This window comes from Pipistrellus hanaki (genome assembly GCF_964339955.1).
Source record: "Pipistrellus hanaki genome assembly, chromosome: 19".
Classification (NCBI taxonomy): Eukaryota; Metazoa; Chordata; class Mammalia; order Chiroptera; family Vespertilionidae; genus Pipistrellus; species Pipistrellus hanaki.
This window is the reverse complement of record NC_140521.1, coordinates 8,267,055-8,284,283: the sequence shown is the minus strand read 5'-3', so window position 1 is coordinate 8,284,283 and position 17,229 is coordinate 8,267,055. Positions and strand designations below refer to the sequence as shown.

Below are 17,229 nucleotides of genomic sequence, written 5' to 3'. Positions count from 1 at the left end.
CCATTGCCCTGCCTCCTTGTCAAAAGCCCTGGTTTCTCAAAATTCTTGATTTACTCAATTACGTATTGAGACAGTGATAGAATCTGCTTTTTTCCCAAAATATTCCTCTTGATTTTAAGGAAGAAGGGGGAGAGAGAGAGAAACATCAATGATGAGAATCACTGATCAGCTGCCTCCTGTACGCCCTCTACTGGGGATCACGCCCGAAACCCGGGCATGTGCCCTCGGCTGGAATCGAACCTTCAGTCCACAGGCCGACACTCTATCCACTGAGCCAAACGAGCCAGGGCTAGAATCTGCTTTAAGGAGCTTATACACTAGTGGGAGAAAGTGATGAATGGTTCCTTCTTAGTTCTGAGGTTCACTAAGGGGCCATGTGAGGAGGGAAGGTACTGGGTTATTTTGTGGTGGGAGAAGCACTGGCTTCAAATTCTCCCGGCCAGGGGTTTAAGTTCCTGTGGGAGGTATTGGAAGACTCCTGGAGAGAGCCTTTGAGCTAATCCTTAAAGGGTAGGTAGGAGGATTTCCATGGATAATGAGCATCAAAATGAACGGGAAATCACCTGATTTAAACAAGCAGATACTTGCTGGGCCTGGAGTGGCTTGGTTGAGTGTCATACTGTGCACGGAAAGGTTGCCGGTCGACTCCTGATCAGGCCATATACCTGGGTTTCGAGTTTAGTCCCATATGGAAATGTTTCTCTCACATAGATGGTTCTTTCACTCTCCCTCCCTCTCTGTAAAATCAATTTTTAAAAATCATTAAAAACAAAAATAAGCAGACACTCAAGAATTGTAGGATGGTAGAAAGAAAGAAAAAAGACTTTGCCAAAACCGGTTTGGCTCAGTGGATAGAGCACCAGCCTGTGGACTGAGGGGTCCCAGGTTCGATTCCGGTCAAGGGCAAGTACCTTGGTTGCGGGCACATCCCCAGTAGGGGTTGTGCAGGAGGCAGCTGATCCGATGATTCTCTCTCCTTGATGTTTCTAATTCTAGCCCTCTCTCTTCCTCTCTGTAAAAAAATCAATAAAATATATATATTTTAAAAAAGTTTATTCACTGATGTAAGAACTCTTGATGCTTTACTATGGGGTTTGCATTTTATTAGGGAAAATGGTCTAAAGATTTATCAGTGCAGTGACCTAATTGAAAGCATCCAAGGGGCGTTTTCGGAAGAGAAATCCTGAAGCAGAATTCCGAATAAATGGGAGAGAGGAGACATTGTATAGAAGGGGACCCAGGAAAATGGGAAGCAGGTGCCTTCCGAAGGTGCCCCATTTTCAAATCGCATTCTCTTGGCCGTGTCTGAGCATATGAAGAATGTCGGATGGAGGCACAAGGCCTTGCTGGGACTTGTCCATGCTGTGACAGGGCCCCGGGTGCGGTAGGTGAGGTCATAGCCAAACACTTGTACTTCAGGATGGACTTGGCTGAGGGGTGGGGACCGGTTCCTAATCTTTGCCTGAAAGGAATGTGAGCTGTAATACACAGGTTGCTAAAACAAAGCCAACTCTTTGTCACCTCCTTCCGTGCACAGGTAAAATACCAAATGACGGATTTCTCTTTTCGGAAGATTGCATTTCTTTAAGTGGTCAAAGGTTCAGTCTACCTTCTACCAACAAGAAGTTTCCTCCCAGTTGGTTCTGTTCTTCAAGTTCTCTGCCGGGATCCTTGTTCCCTTCTGTGTGGATTATCACTAGAAGGTGAAACAAACAAGGGTGTGGTAACAATGGTGGACACCCACGTAGCTTGTAAGGATGACTCTTCCCAAGAACCCATGTCCACACAAGCTGTGTTTAGAATTCCTTTTTCCTTCAGTATTTGTTTGAAATAGTGGTATAAGTTCACTTTTAAATGTTTAGGATTAAATTATTTTGTTAAAGTATTTGTAGTTTTCAATTACAGAACCATGACTATATTCTTAATAAATCAGAAGTCTATGAACAAGCATGCTTTGTAAGTCTTCAGCAATCTAGCTGGATATATTGGGATATCAAAAGTGACAGCTGTCCGAAATATATAATCACAAATTTCAGTTCCATTGCTCGTTGTTCACAGTTTGGTATATCTCTTTCTGAGCAAATACTAAGAATTTTTTTTTAATATTTTGTATAAGTCTTTTGTGTTTTAATAAAAGTGAGATCATGCTACACTTTCCTTGTCAGTATTTGAAACCTATTATTCTTTTTTAAAATATATTTTGTATTGATTTTAGAGAGGAAGAGACAGAAACAGTAATGATAAGAGAGAATCATTTGGTCAGCTACCTCCTGCAGGCCCCCGACTGGGGACTGAGCATGCAACCTGGACATGTGCCCTGACTGGGAATCGAACCATAACCTGCTGGTTCATAGGTTGATGTTCAACCACAGCCAGACTAGGTGGGCTGAAATCTTTTTATTTTTATTTTTATATTTTTATTTGATTTCAGAGAGGAAGGGAGAGAGATAGAAATATCAATGATGAGAGAGAATCATTGATCGGCCCCCACCCCTACTGGGGATGAAGCCCACAACCTGAGCATGTGCCCTGACCAGGAATCAAACCATAACCTCCTAGTTCATAGATGCTCAACCCTGAGCCATGTTGGCTGGACAAATCTATTGTATTATTTTTTTTAAATATATTTTTATTGATTTTTTACAGAGAAGAAGAGAGAGGGATAGAGACTTGAAAACATTGATGAGAGAGAAACATTGATCAGCTGCCTTCTGCACACACACACACACACACACACACACCCACTGAGGATGTGCCTGCAACCAAGGTACATGCCCTTGACCAGAATTGAACCTGGGACCCTTCAGTCTGCAGGCTGACGCTCTATCCACTGAGCCAAACCAGCCAGGGCATAGAAGTGCATTTTCTAAACAAAATTAACTATTAACAATCTGACTCCATGTGGCGTGTTTGTAATACAAGGATTCACTGAAAATGCAACTGGCAGATCCTGACTCGGCTTTCTATGGTTCTAGACAGGCAAGATTGTTTTCTGGAGGGGTGCCATCATACCAGGGTGAGCTGTCCATGTTTTCACTCGTGGCGGCCAGTTTGTTAGTCATAATTGGGGAATGACATGTGAAACTGGACTAGGATAGGTTGTGGGATTGGACCCAGGGCAAATTTCTCATGGGCTTCAAACAAATGTCCTTGTGTTCTCACCACACTCTCTCCATGCCTGTCCTGACTTTGACTCTCTGAACCAATCCCAGTTCTGCTTTTCGTATTGGTCCAATTTAAAGGTTTTATAGACTAGTATACAGAAGAATATAGAGGCCCTTCTCTATGAAGGTTGTTCAGAGCTAATACGGTTGCATGATTCAGGGAATCAAAGATCAGGACAGGACCTGTCAGCGTAGTTCAGTGGTTGAGCATACACCTATGAACCAGAAGGTTCAGGGCACATGCCCGGGTTGTGGGCTCAATCCCCAGTGTGGGGTGTGCAGGAGGCAGCCAATCAATGACTCTCATCACTGATGTTTCTCTCTCTCTCTCTCTCTCTCTCTCTCTTCATCTCTAAAATGAATAAAAATGTATATATTTTTTTAAAAGATCAGGACAGAGATAGCAGGCCAATGCTCTAGAACCACTGAGCCAAACCGGTTTCGGCTCTCATCGATGTTTCTAACTCTCTGTTCCTCTCTTTTCCTCTCTGTAAAAAAAAAAAAAAAAAAAAAAAAAAAAAAAATCAATAAAATCAATAAAATATATATTAAAAAAAAGAATCTTATATTACAAAAACAAGACAAAACACACACACACAAAAACAAAACAAAACAAAACAAAAAAAACCAGAAAATGAAAACACACACACAAACACAAAAAGAATCTCACATTACAGGTTCCTCTGATGGTCCTCTGATTAGAGCAGCCAGAGCAGAGATAGCTCAGGCCGGCCTTGGGGCATTTGCTCTGTCTGTTTTCTTGCTTGAACCACTTTCCCCTTGAACTCCATTTACCCTCACCTCCCTCAGATCTGTGCTTAAATTTCAGCTTCTCAGAGACACTACCCTGACCACATGATTTAAAAGTCTACACACACACACACACACACACACACACACACACACACACACGCCATCCAATCACTCCCAGTCTCCCTTGATCTGCACTTTTCCATAGTACTTTCTACTATTACAGGTAATTACTTTATTGTTTATTGTCTGCCTTCCCCCACTAGAATTTAAGTTCCACAAGAGCAGCGATCACTATCCATTGATAATATTACAAGTCAGGAAGACAGCTCAGATTCAACAGCGGGAAAAGGAACTCCTCCTCTTTGGATGAGCGACAACATATGGTGGCTTTTTGTCTTTTAAGTCTGTTATGCATGTTTCCATGTATTGTTAAGTCTCCGGTTCTTTAACTGAGCATATTCATGCACCAATCACTTACTGCAATCTGTGTAGCTAGCAAGTATGATTTAAAATTGGTTTGGCTCTTTCCGCCATCGGTCTGTGCCGCCATCAGTCTGTGCCGCCACAATGGTGAGCATGAATGTCCTGGCTGATGCTCTGAAGAGCATCAACAACGCCGAAAAGTGAGGCCACCACCAGGTTCTCATCAGGCCGTGCTCCAAAGCCGCCGGCCGGTGTCTGACTGTGATGGTGAAGCACAGTTACGTTGGCGAATTTGAAACGATAGATGACCACAGAGCTGGGAAAATAGTTGTGACCCTCTCAGGCAGGTTGAACGAGTGCGGCGTAACCTGCCCCAGGTGTGATGTGCCACTCAAAGGTCTGGAAAAAGGCCAGAACCACTTGCTTCCGTCCCTCAGCTTGGTTTCATTGTGCTGACAACCTCAGCGGGCATCATGGATCCTGAGAAAGCAAGACGAACACACACACAGGAGGGGAAATCCTGGGATTCTTTTTCTTGGGATGTAATACATATGTGGAAATAAAATGCCTCACAGGAAAAAAAAAATTAAATTAAAATAAAATTGGTTTGAAACTCACCTATTTTGGAAATATTTGAGATAAAACATAGGTAACTTCCAGAATAGGAAAAAAAAAAAAAAGTGGAATAAACGAGTGTTTAGAATCAGAAACTGCTGGGATAACTATGTCAAACAGTAATGTTAACAAACCAACCTAATTTTAGTGCACTAAATTTTTAAAACACTCTACGCTTATCCATCTGGCCTATAATAACAGATTGCTCTCCCAAGAAATTGTTTGTCTTATGATTGGCCCAAAGTACAACATTCAAGTTCAAAGTTTTTGTCTCACATGATTGTTGATACCTATTAGACATCAATTTGATAAAATTCAAAGTTGAGCCCTGGCCAGTTTTGCTCAGTGGATAGAGTGTCGGCCCTCAGACTGAAGGGTCCAGGGTTCGATTCCAGTCAAGGGCATGTACCTCAGTTGCAGGCTCAATCCCCGGCCCTAGTCAGGGTACCTTTGGGAGGCAATCAATGATGTGTTTCTCTCACATTGATGCTTCTCTCTGTGTTTCCCCCTCCAGCCCATTCTCTCTCTTTAAAAAAAAAAAAAAAAAATCAATGGAAAAATAGCCCTAGGTGAGGATTAACACACACAAAAATTAAACGTTGACACAAATTGAATCTTATTCATATGAATACAGCGATAGACACAGCCGACCTCGTCTACCTTGGAGCAGGACTCAGAACAATGTGGTATCTCCCAAAAGCAAATTCAAGTTCACAAAGAGCATTACCAGTAAGGTTCATTTTCTGAGGAATCGGGAGTAAACCAGGCAATCTATAGTAAAACATACGAATGCTCAGTAGCCGTTTCTATTTTATTTTTAAAATATATTTTTATTGATTTCATAGAGGAAGGGAAGAAGGAGAGAGAGATGGAAACATCAATGATGAGAAAGATCAAGCCCGCAACCCTGGCATGTGCCCTTGACCGGAATGGAACCTGGCTGACATTATCCACTGAGCCAAACCAGCTAGGGCCGTTTCTATTATCTTCATAGGGTTCCTTTTTTAACCAGTCTGTTAGCCCTCGAATATTTATTTTATTGTTCTAAGTAGTTCTGTTTTGCTTCTTATCAAATATTTGCCCCCAGAAAAATAGCTCTCTTCCCAGGAGAGGAATCCTGTTCTTCCAATTGTCCCGTTCTGCCACCTTGGCCGGCTGTCTTCTGTCTTTATGCTCATGGCCTCCGGTTAACAACATGGCTGCTTCCCTCCAGCTCCTATTATCCGTGTCTGTGTCTGTTCAGCAGGGAGTACCTCTAAGCCAGCCTTCCCGGGGAAGGTCTGAGTACGTGAGCAGAAGTGATTGGCACGTTGCTGTGTCAGGTATAATTCTGTTTAAGTAAAAAGGGGGTCAAGGATCTTGAGCAGACAATGAGCAGTGTCAGGCACAGCTGAGCTCTCTGTGGGCGGATGTCCTGGTTCTGGGGCCCAGCGATTGTTCGCTTGGCGTCTGCTCCTAACATGTGCTCTGTCTTGGTTCAGTCAGGGCTCAGTGCTTCCTCCTGCTGACTCAGCCTTTCCTCCGCTCACTGACACAGCAGGCACCCCTGAGCCTCTGCCACGTGCTGCTACTGTGGGGCCCAGAGCAGCCACACCAAGCTCCCAACTGCCTTTCGTGACTCCCAGTGTCCAAGGCCTAGAAACGCAAACTGGATCTTCCTTGTGATAACCTGCCCCACCCCTCACCCCTGTTCACCCCTGTTGTCTTCTCAGCACTGTTGGCATGGAGCCCTCATCCTGCCTAAGGGTTGTCTTCCAGACTCTTGAATGTGGAAAGGTTCTTGTTCTGGGAACCACCCTCTTTCCTGCCCCAGATCCCAACCTGTGGCTCTGCCTTTCTTATTTGTCTCTCTCCCTTTTATCCCATCAAGTCCCAGGCCTGGAAGCATAACTCTTATAACTCTTATTTCTGCTATGCCATATCCTCTTTTTCCCCATCTCCAATCTCCTGGTTAAGTTCTTTATATTTTTATCTATCTATCTATCTATCTATCTATCTATCTATCTTACTGATTTCAGAGAAAGGAAAGGAGAGGGAGAGAGAGATAGAAACATTAGTGATGAGAGAGAATCATCAATAGGCTGCCTCCTGCATGCCCTACACTGGAGATCAAGCCCACAACCCAGGCATGTGCCTTGACCAGGAATTGAACCATGACCTCCCGGTTCATAGGTCAACCCTCAACCACTGAGCCACACCAGTTGGGTGAGTCTTAATGTTAGACAGGAGGCTCTTCTGTACATCATAGCAAAAACTATGGGAACTAAAGGAACTTTCTTCTTTTATTTTATTTTATTTTTTTTAAATGTATTTTATTGATTTTTTACAGAGAGGGAGAGAGACAGAGAGTTAGAAACATTGATGAGAGAGAGTCATCGATCAGCTGCCTCTTGCACACCCCCTACTGGGGATATGCCCGCAACCAAGGTACATGCCCTTGACTGGAATCGAACCCGGGACCTTTCAGTCTGCAGACCAACGCTCTATCCACTGAGCCAAACCGGCTTCAGTAATGATGAGAGAATCTTTGATTGGCTGCCTCCTGCACACCCGCACACCCCCACACTGGAGATCAAGCCTGCCTGCAACCTGGGCATGTGCCCTGGTGGGGATTGAACTGTGACCTCCTGGTTCATAAGTCAACGTTCAACCACTGAGCCATGCTGGCTGGGCCCATCCTGCCTCTCTTACCCTCAGAACCCCCCTTCCCCTGGCCTGGCCTGGGCTGCCTCTGGAAGATGGTTATTCCGGGGGGTAAGGGGTTGTCTGGGGGGATGTATGTGGGTCTGGGGGTGCGGTCCAGGGGGTAGTCACCCACTCCTTCTTCAGGTTCTGAGGCTCAGATTTCATCTGCCCAGCTCTGCAGGCACCTGTTCCGCAGAATGAGCAGAGCAGCCGAAACCGGTTTGGCTCAGTGGATAGAGCATCGGCCTGCGGACTGAAGGGTCCTGGGTTCGAGTCAGGACATGGGCATGTACCTTGGTTGCGGGCATATCCCCAGTGGGGGTGGGGGTGTGCAAGAGGCAGTGATCGATGACTCCCTCTCATCGATGTTTCTACCGGTAGCTCTCTATCTCTCTCCCTTCCTCTCTGTACAAAATCAATAAAATATATTAAAAAAAAAATGAGCAGAGCAGAAGAGAAATAAACAGAAGTGGTTATAGCTGCACTCACTGCCATAGGTAGCAGTGGTCCTTGCCTTACTCTGTGGCATCTTCGGTTATTACACGGGTTGCCTGTTAGAGCTGGAAAGTGTTTAGATGGGGGGAGGTGTGCCTTTCAGATGAGGACTGTGGATGCTGGATTTCAGGGGTTGCCATCACCACTTGGACCTCGGAGCTTTGCCAACCAGGGTGGTGTTGAATCAGGAAACAGCGGGGTTTTTTTGGGGGGGATTTACAAGGTGAATGGCGAGGAGGGGCCCCCGGTCGCGCCTTTGCCCTGTAGTTCCCTCCCCCTGCTCCGTGCAGCAGCACCGCGCTTTGAATAAAGATCAGCAGAAGGGTCACCCTCCCGATTCTTCTCTCCCACGCGGCAGGAGAAGGAAGCCGGGCTCCCTCATCCGCTGCTGAGCCGCTGCACAATCCTGACAGCTGCCATTCCCTCCCGGGGGCTGCAAAGCTTCTGGGGTTGCCATGGTCCATGGGAGTGAAATGCCGGCCGCCCTCTGCTGCACCAGCCCGGAGCGGGCTGTCGCTGTCACCCCTCCGATCTCTCTCCAAAGCTTTTCAAAAGAGATCCCTGGGAGGAGGAGAAGGGTTGGGGGGAGGAGGAGGGGACAGAACATGAACCAGGGCTCCAGGCCAAGCGGCAGGGGCGAATCAAAGAGGCCTTTCTCAGACGCGCGGAGGAAGTGCTGGGCTCCTTTCAGCCCTCGGTCTTTTCGGGGCGCTTCGCAGGCTTCCCTTTCAGCCTTTCCCCCGGGGAGTCCTCACCCCGATCTTCCCCGGAGGGACATAGGATGCTCCCCACTCGGAGCAAGCGGAGCCTCCACACCTCCTCCTCGATTCTTTCAAAGAATCTCTCGCCCGGGGAGGCTGGGGGATGGGGTGGCGGGGGGAGAATAAGGAGGGGGAGGCCGAGCCGCGCTGGAACCGATTAACGGGCCGGGGTCCAGGCTGGACGGGGCGTGGGGTGTGACTCGCACATTCTGGGGCTGAAATGCGGAACTGCAATGCCGAGCAGCCGGGACGCAGGCCCCTCGGGGTCCTTCGCGCCTTCCTCCTGACCCAGGGCCGCGGGCGCGGGGTCCCGGGGTCCGGGCTCGGGTCCGCGGGTGGCGGCGGGTGCAGACAAAGCCGCGGGGTACGCGGGGCCGGAGCGCGGGGCGGCCGAGGGCGGGGCGCGCGCGGGAGGAGCCGCCCCGGCGTCTGGTGCCCGCGGCGCGCGCCCGGCCTCGCCCGGCGGCGTTGCGTCACGCTGGCCCCGCCCTCAACCAGTCAGGTCCCGCCCAGCGGCGTTGCGTCACGCTGATCCCGCCCCGCCAGGCCCCGCCCTGCGGCGACGCGTCATGCCTGCCCCGCCCCGGCCCGCCCCGCCCGCCCCGCCCCGCGCCTACAAGCCGGGAGGCGGGAGGCGGCGGCGGCTGCTGCTGCTGCGGCTGCGGCGGCTGCTGAGGTGCAGGTGGCGGCGACTGGCGGTGAGTGGGGCCCTGTCCGTTCCCCGCCCTCCTCCCCGCGCCCCGCCGGCCGTGCGGGGCCCACGCCGGGCCGGCCGGAGTCTGCGAGGGGCCCGGTCCGCGCGCCGGGCCGCCCCCAAGGGGGCCCGGGAGCTCCGAGGGTGGGGACGGCCCTGGAGGCCCGCGGTCCCCGGGGTGCTTCCCCGGGTGAGCCGGGACCGAGGCCGGCCCTGCGGCGGCGCCTCGCCCGCCCTCCTTCCTCCGCCGCCGCCTCAAGATGGAGCTGGGACTCCGTGCCCTGCGCCGCCCCGGACGACCCTCTCCCCCCTGCGCTCGGCCCCGGGGGGTCAGGGCCGGGGCCGGACCTGTTGCCCCCACCCCACCCCAGGGCGCCGCCGCCGGGTCCCCGAGCCTTCCTCAGCCCTTGGCCCGGGTGCCCGCGAGCCGGGACGGCGGGCGCCGTGGCCCCGGCCTCCGGGGCGGGCGCCGGCCGGCGGGAGAGCCCGGCCTGGCTGGCGGCGGCCTTTGCCCCCGTCACCCCGCCACCCCCGCCACCCCGCCACCCCCGCCACCCCGCCACCCCCGCCACCCCGCCACCCCCGCCACCCCGTCCCCCCGCCCCCAAGGGGGACTGTGATTCCGGGGGAAGGTGGAGGGGCAGAGGGGACAAGGGCTTCTGGAATCGCACCCGGACCTTCTGCCTGGGCAGCGGATTGGCCCGGAAGACAGATGACACTTGTTTAGAGGTTATTTCAAAAGCGGAGCCTTCCATTCCCCCTCCCGGGCTGCTGGCCTCGGATTTGGATTTGGGGGTCAATCCTGACCTCGGCTGTTTTCTCCACTTGGTGTGGCTTTTCCATCTGGCAGGGGGTGGGGGGCCGAGCGCCACCCCCTCATCCCTTCCCGGCGGCCCCACCTCTGGGGCATGGAGAAATTACACGTTAAATCTGCAGTCCTTGGAGATGTCTGTTTTTAGCAAAACTTGGGCACCAATGATGGTATTTAAAAAAAAAAGGAGGGTGGAAAACATTCTGCAGTTTTATTTTTATTTTTTTGGGTTCAGCAGCCTTGCCTTCCTGTTTTAGGTTAGGACAGCGTCTGGGCAATGAGAGGTCAGTAAGGGGTCCTGTGACAGGTTATGATTCTGGTTGGTGTTATTATTATTATTATTTATTTATTTATTTATTTATAGTGTCCACAAATCCAGACACCAAAGTCTTTGACTTTGGCTTTTTAAGAAAAAATTTTTTTTTCAATTACAATTGACATTCAGGATCATAGTGTTTGACTTTGGTTTTAATGATAACCTATTGCAGGAATCCTCAGGTATAGTGCTCCCAGCCTTGGGGCAGTCTTACCCTCTGAAAATAATAATTACGTTTATTGAGGGCTTCTTGGGGTTAGGCTCTGGGCAAGTCTTTTGTATGTTTTATCTCAATCAATCTAACCCAATGAGGGTTCTCTGTATCACTATCTCCATTTTAAAGAGGAGGCTTTGACAGGTTAATTACCTTGACCTGGTGCACACAGCTAATAAGTAGCTAATAAGTGGTGGTGTTGGGATTGGAGCTCAGGTGTTCCGACTCCAGGTGCTTAATAATTAAATTAGTATAGTGAATCTCGAGCAAGGTGCCAATCTTTTAAGTAACTCAAAGAAGTGGGTGATTGCTTGGCTAAGGGCTGGTGCTGAAGTTTTAAGGTTCAGAGAAAAAAGTGCATCTTAGGTTTCCCACTAGACCTGGTTCAAAGGCGTAAAAACAAACAAACAAACAAACAAAAAAACTTACACAAAACAAACAAACAAACAAAAAAACCACCCACAAGACTAAAACTGGGTGGAAACCTGCAGGTATTCTGTCTGACGATAAAGATCACAACCTCCTCTGCTTTTTTTAAAATATACTTTTATTGATTTTTTACAGACAGGAAGGGGGAGAGAGAGAGAGAGAGAGAGAGAGAGAGTTAGAAACATCTGTGAGAGAGAGTCATCGATCAGCTGCCTCTTGCACACCCCCCACTGGAGATGTGCCCGCAACCAAGGTACATGCCCTTGACCGGAATCGAACCTGGGACCCTTCAGTCCGCAGGTCAATGCTCTATCCACTGAGCCAAACCGGTTTCGGCCTTCTCTGCTTTTTTTTTTTTTTTTTTTTTTCTTCTCTGCTTTTTTAACAATTGCTTAAGCTCCTACCTGTGCCTAAGCACAACATAAGCCGATCTGGTTTCTGTTCTTCATAAGTTTAAAATTTGGTGCCTTATTTATAGTTAAATTTTTTTTTTTTTTTTTTTTTTTTACACAGTGTCTGATGCTGAGTGACCCATAATTGCATGTGAACTTAACTTGTCATGTTTAACTCTTGCTTTTTAAGTGTTGTCTCTGTCGGTATTCTAAGCTTAATGGGTGGAGTGTAAGAGATGAATTGGTCTCTTATACTCCATACAAAGATAAAAGATAGACATCTTTGAATTCATCACATGTTGGCTGCCTGAAGTTCTTCATTTGCAGATATAGTTCTGGTCTGTGTGTGTTTGTGTGTGTGTGTGTGTGTGTGTGTGTGTGTTCTTTGCCCTGTATAAAGTCCTTGCCTCCATATATATTTCACTTCATAGTATCCTCTGCAGGATTCTGAAGAGTCACAAGTGTTCAGTAAATCCCATGTGTTCAGTAAATAGTTGTTATTTAGTTAATTGAAAATATGAAATCCATAAGTTTCAAGACTGGTTTTATAGAAGTCAAAGCTAAAGGAAAGAAAACATACCCAGAAGGTGGTGGTGTAAAAGCATAGAAAAATGGTTCAATATCTATTCACATTCAAAGATAATCTTACCTGTGCAGTGTTAGCTCAAGTTAACTTTATAACTTCACTGCATATAGCATCCCATTTTATCCAAGTTACCAGCTTCTTTAATCCCTTCCTTGTACAAGAGAGATGGGAGGTAGAGTATCTTTTTCTCTATGAAAAAAGAATGGACAGTATTATTCCTTGAAACCTGTTGTTCTCCTTTACAGTATTTTTTAAAAAAATGTTTTGTTTTTAAATATATTTTTTTACAGAGAGGAAGGGAGATGGATAGAGAATTAGAAACATCTATGAGAGAGAAACATATGTGCCGGCAACCAAGGTACATGCCCTTGACCGGAATCGAACCTGAGACCCTTGAGTCCGCAGGCCAATGCTCTCTCCACTGAGCCAAACCGGTTAGGGCACCTTTACCTTATTTTTGAAGTGTGATATTCTCCCCAAAGGCAGCTTGAGGGGCTAAGGTTTACCTGTCGGTGTGCTGTAATTCTCTTCCTCAACATATTTTTATTGAGCACCTACTGTGTGCCAGATGCTGGGGACTGGTGAAACCACAGTGAATAAAACAGACAGAAATCCCTATTCTCTCTGAACTCCCCCTTCAAATAGGGGAGACAGACAATACCCATATTAGTATTGTAAAATTTACAGTGGTGACACATGGTAAGAAAAAAACAGGGAGGGGGAATATTAAGTTTTGGGGAGAAAAATTAGGGTAATAGAAGTTTTAGATAGGGTGGTCAGAGGAGACTTGTGGAGAATGTGACTTGTGAGTGGAAATCTGTGGGAAGAGAGGAATGTAGATCCAAGAGGGAAGAGCATCCTAAGAAGAGGGAACAGCAAGTGCAGAGGTCCTGAGGTGGAGGCTTGGAGGGGGCAGATAACTTAACATCATATTGGTTATAGGTCTAAGTATGCATTTATTAATATAGTGAAAGGTACAGAATCATGCCTTGATTGTGATGAAGAAAGAGTTAAAGATAGGAAAACTGAGGCTCAAAGAATTTTACTAACTTACTAAAAGGCCATATAGCCAGTGGATTCAGAGCTAGAAGTCAAACTCGAGTATATGTTATGCTAAGCAATGCACCGAATATGTTGGCAGTGGAATCTTCAGATCTTCAGTACTCGATGTTCAGACTTGTTTTGGGTGTATACTTTCTCTAATTTTGTGCAGGATCTTTGCTCAATCCTGGGAGAGGCCTTGTGACTGATATTTGCACATATAGCTTTTTTTCTGGAATTGTGCTCCTGGCTACCAAGTCTTCCCTTTTCAGTCTCAAAAGTTTCTTGGTTCAAAATTTATGTTTAATGTAAACCTTCATGTTGGTCTCCTAAATATTTTTTTAAAACATATTTTTATTGATTTCAGAGAGGAAGAAGAAGGAGAGATAGAAACAACAATGATGAGAGAGAACCATTGATTGGCTGTCTCCTGCATGCCCTACTCTGGGGATCAAGTCTGCAACCCGGGCCTGTACCCTTGACCAGAAATGAACCCAGGACCCTTCAGTCCACAGGCCAACACTGTCCACTGAGCCAGACTGGCTAGGGAGGTCTCCTAAATCTTAATTGGAAAGCAGTGGCAGGATCACCACAGATATGAATCTTTTAAAAATATTTTTATTTAGGGAGGCTTTAAGTTATTATAGCATCTTATATATTTTTAATATGTGTGTGTTTCCCATGTAGATAGAACTCAAAGAATCCATATGCTTTAAATCAGCATTTGAGCTACAATGCACTTTTAAGGGAAACCATATTGACTGATGGTACTATACAAGAATTTCAAGGGTGACCTCTTCAGATTCCAATCAGGGCAACAGAAGAGGCCCTTCTTTTCTTTTGATAGGTTTGGCAGACTTAACCAACCTTGAATTTGGCTAGGACATCTGGGTTAATATCCTGGCCCTGGCACTAAGTACCAAGGAATCTTGGCCATAATTAGTAAAGAACTTTTTTTTTTTTTCCAATCTCCATCTGGCAGTTCCAGAAGGACAGATTCCACTCACACTAACTAAATGGGTGGGTCCGTCTTTTGACTCTGTTATTGTGGTTCAGCAACAAAATCTTGCAAGTATTCTCTGCAGAATATTAGGAAAGAGGAAGTGGTCCTGTTACAGGATCCATGCTGAGCGCCTTCTCCGGTATGTCTTTCCCTTGGGAAACAAGCGCATTCTCACTCACCTCTTCTCAGGAATTCGAATGAGATTACAGAGAGACATTTTTTTGGCCCCAGTGTTTTATGGAAGCAGAAGGTCTCATCTACTTTCGACTTGAATTAAGGAGTTTTGGTATTTGTATTCTCCTTCGCTTACTTACGTCTAAGTATAGCTTGGATTTGATCCCGGTTTTAACTCTGCCCATTTTTCACACTTAAAATTGCCAAGCCCTTGATTTACTGTGTCTCCTCAGAAGTTAAGGGCCCAAGAACCAGATGTTCAGGGTGCATACACCCAGAATCCGGGGTTTGGTGTATAAAGGACATATAAAAGGAAGGCAACTTTAATGTTTGTTTTCTGATTCTACAAATCCCTAATCAAGTAGTGCACTGAAATATTTGGCATATCTTTTTTCTCTTTCAGAAATGATAAGAGGTATTAGGGATCTTTTCCAAAATATCTTGTAATCAAATCTTTTGACCTCCTGCATTCTCTCTTTAACTGATTTCCTCTATAGAATGAGTGATTTCTTGTTTTGTTGTTGTTAATTGTTCTCCAAAGTTATTTTCCCCCATTGATTTCTATGAGAAAGAGGGTAAGGGAGGGAGGGAGGGGGGTTGCTCGCGGAAGGGGAGGAGAGAGAGACAGAGAGACTTTAGGGCTGGGACCTGAACCTGCAACTTACATATGTGCCCTTGACTGAGAATCAAACTCTCAACCTTTTGATGCTTGGGCTGACACTCTAACCACTTAGCAACACTGTCCAGGGCACCTCTTCAGAATAATTTCTTATTAGAGCTATTATGTCCTAATACCTGAGGCAGTAAGGAACCTATTTTGATTTTTAAAAAATATATTTTATTGATTTTTTTTTTTTTAATACAGAGAGGAAGAGAGAGGGACAGAGAGTTAGAAACATCGATGAGAGAGAATCATCGATCAGCTGCCTCTTGCACACCTCCTATTGAGGATGTGCCCGCGACCAAGGTACATGCCCTTGACCGGAATTGAACCCGGGAACCCTCAGTCCACAGGCCGATGCTCTATCCACTGAGCCAAACTGGTTTCAGCCCTATTTTGATTTTTTTCCAGACTATAAAATTAATAAATTTTGCAGGCAAGGTAATTTTTTTAAGTCTCATACCTGGGTGTATCACATGAAACCATATTGATAATTTTTGTTGTAAAGCACATGTGGCTTGCTTAGGTTATTCCATTGAGACTCTAGTATTAGAATCAAATTTAGATTTTAGTTTTCTAGTGAAGTTATTATTTTTCTTTGAGGTTCTCAGGTTTATTTTTTTCCTTATGTTTTATAATTCAAGTGACCCTTACATTTTCATAACATATATAAGTTATATTATGTGGGTTCAATGCATAAGGCATAAAACACACCACAAAAAACACCCACAGAAAAAAGCAAATTATAATTCTACTATCTAGAGAAAATAATTTTATTTTTTATTTTAAAATATGTTTTATTGATTTTTTTTACAGAGAGTAAGAGGGATAGAGAGTTAGAAACATCAACGAGAGAGAAACATCGATCAGCTGCCTCCTGCACACCTCCCACTGGGGATGTGCCCACAACCACAGTACAAGCCCTTGACCAGAATTGAACCTGGGTCCCTACAGTCTGCAGGCCGATGCTCTATCCACTGAGCCAAACCGGTTAGGGCAAGAAAATCATTTTAATATTTTAGAATATATATAAATGTAAGATTTTGTTATTTTTTATTAACTAGTAGTATTCCATTGCAGAATTTCTTTCCTTTTTAAGGCTGAATAATAATACTCCATTGTGTGCATATACCATATTTTGCTAATCCATTCATCCATCAGTGCTTCCATGTTTTAGCTACTATTGTGAATAATGTTATTATGAACATGGGTGTACAAATATCACTTTGAGAGACTGCTTTCAGTTCTTTTGGGCATATACCCAGAAGTGGAATTGTTGGATTGTATGGTAATTCTTTTTAATTTTTTGAGAAACTGCCATGCAGTTTTCCACAGTGACTATCATTTTATATTTCCACCAACAGTGTACAAGGGTTCTACTTTCTCAGTATCTCCTGCCAACACTTATTTTCTTTCTTCTTTTTTATTTTATTTTTTAATTTCAGTTATCCTAATGGTTGTGAACTAGTATTCTTAGTGTAGTTTTTACTTACATTAAAAAAAAAAGATTAATGATGTTGAGCATCTTTTCATGTGCTTATTGGGCATTTATATAGCTTTGGAAAAAATGCCCATTTAAGTCTTTTGTCCAATTTTAATCTGGTTGTTTGTTTTGTTGTTGAGTTTATCCATTCTCTTTTATTTTGTAAAATATATTTTTATTGATTTCATAGTGAAAGGGAGAGGTGAGAGGGATAGAAACAATCAATAATGAGTGAGAATCATTGATTGGCTGCCTCCTGCATGCCCCCTGCTGGGGATTGAGCCCTGCAACCTGGGCCATATGCCCTTGACCAGAGTTGAAACCAGGACCCTTCAGTCCACAGGCTGACTCTCTATCCACTGAGCCAAACCGGCTAGGGCTAGGGCATATTTTAAATGAACAGTTGTCACTGAAGAACTTGTAATTTATGAGAAGTTAAATAATCAGCATGGAAAAACAACTCATGCTCCTCATGTCAGAACTTGTGCCTTGCCAGATTTCAGGCCCTTTAGTATGTTTGTCAATTTTA

General features: G+C 45.7%; 1 protein-coding gene and 1 pseudogene across 4 annotated transcripts in view; both read left to right on the top strand.

Annotated features, from left to right (window-relative positions):
* Positions 1-4,466: 4,466 nt before the first annotated feature.
* Positions 4,467-17,229, top strand: part of LOC311613984 (small ribosomal subunit protein uS8-like) — a 28,350-nt pseudogene continuing 15,587 nt past the window's right edge. The window contains exon 1 of the transcript in view: positions 4,467-4,882. The product of the transcript in view is annotated as a small ribosomal subunit protein uS8-like (transcript). The remainder of the gene's footprint in view (positions 4,883-17,229) is intronic.
* Positions 9,500-17,229, top strand: part of CLIP1 (CAP-Gly domain containing linker protein 1) — an 84,827-nt gene continuing 77,097 nt past the window's right edge. For 2 of the 3 annotated variants that reach the window (XM_084867733.1, XM_084867731.1), the window contains exon 1: positions 9,501-9,594. The gene's annotated coding sequence lies outside the window, so the exon portion shown is untranslated. Of the gene's footprint in view, positions 9,595-17,229 lie in introns of all 3 variants that reach the window. The other variant, XM_084867727.1, reaches the window with a different exon arrangement.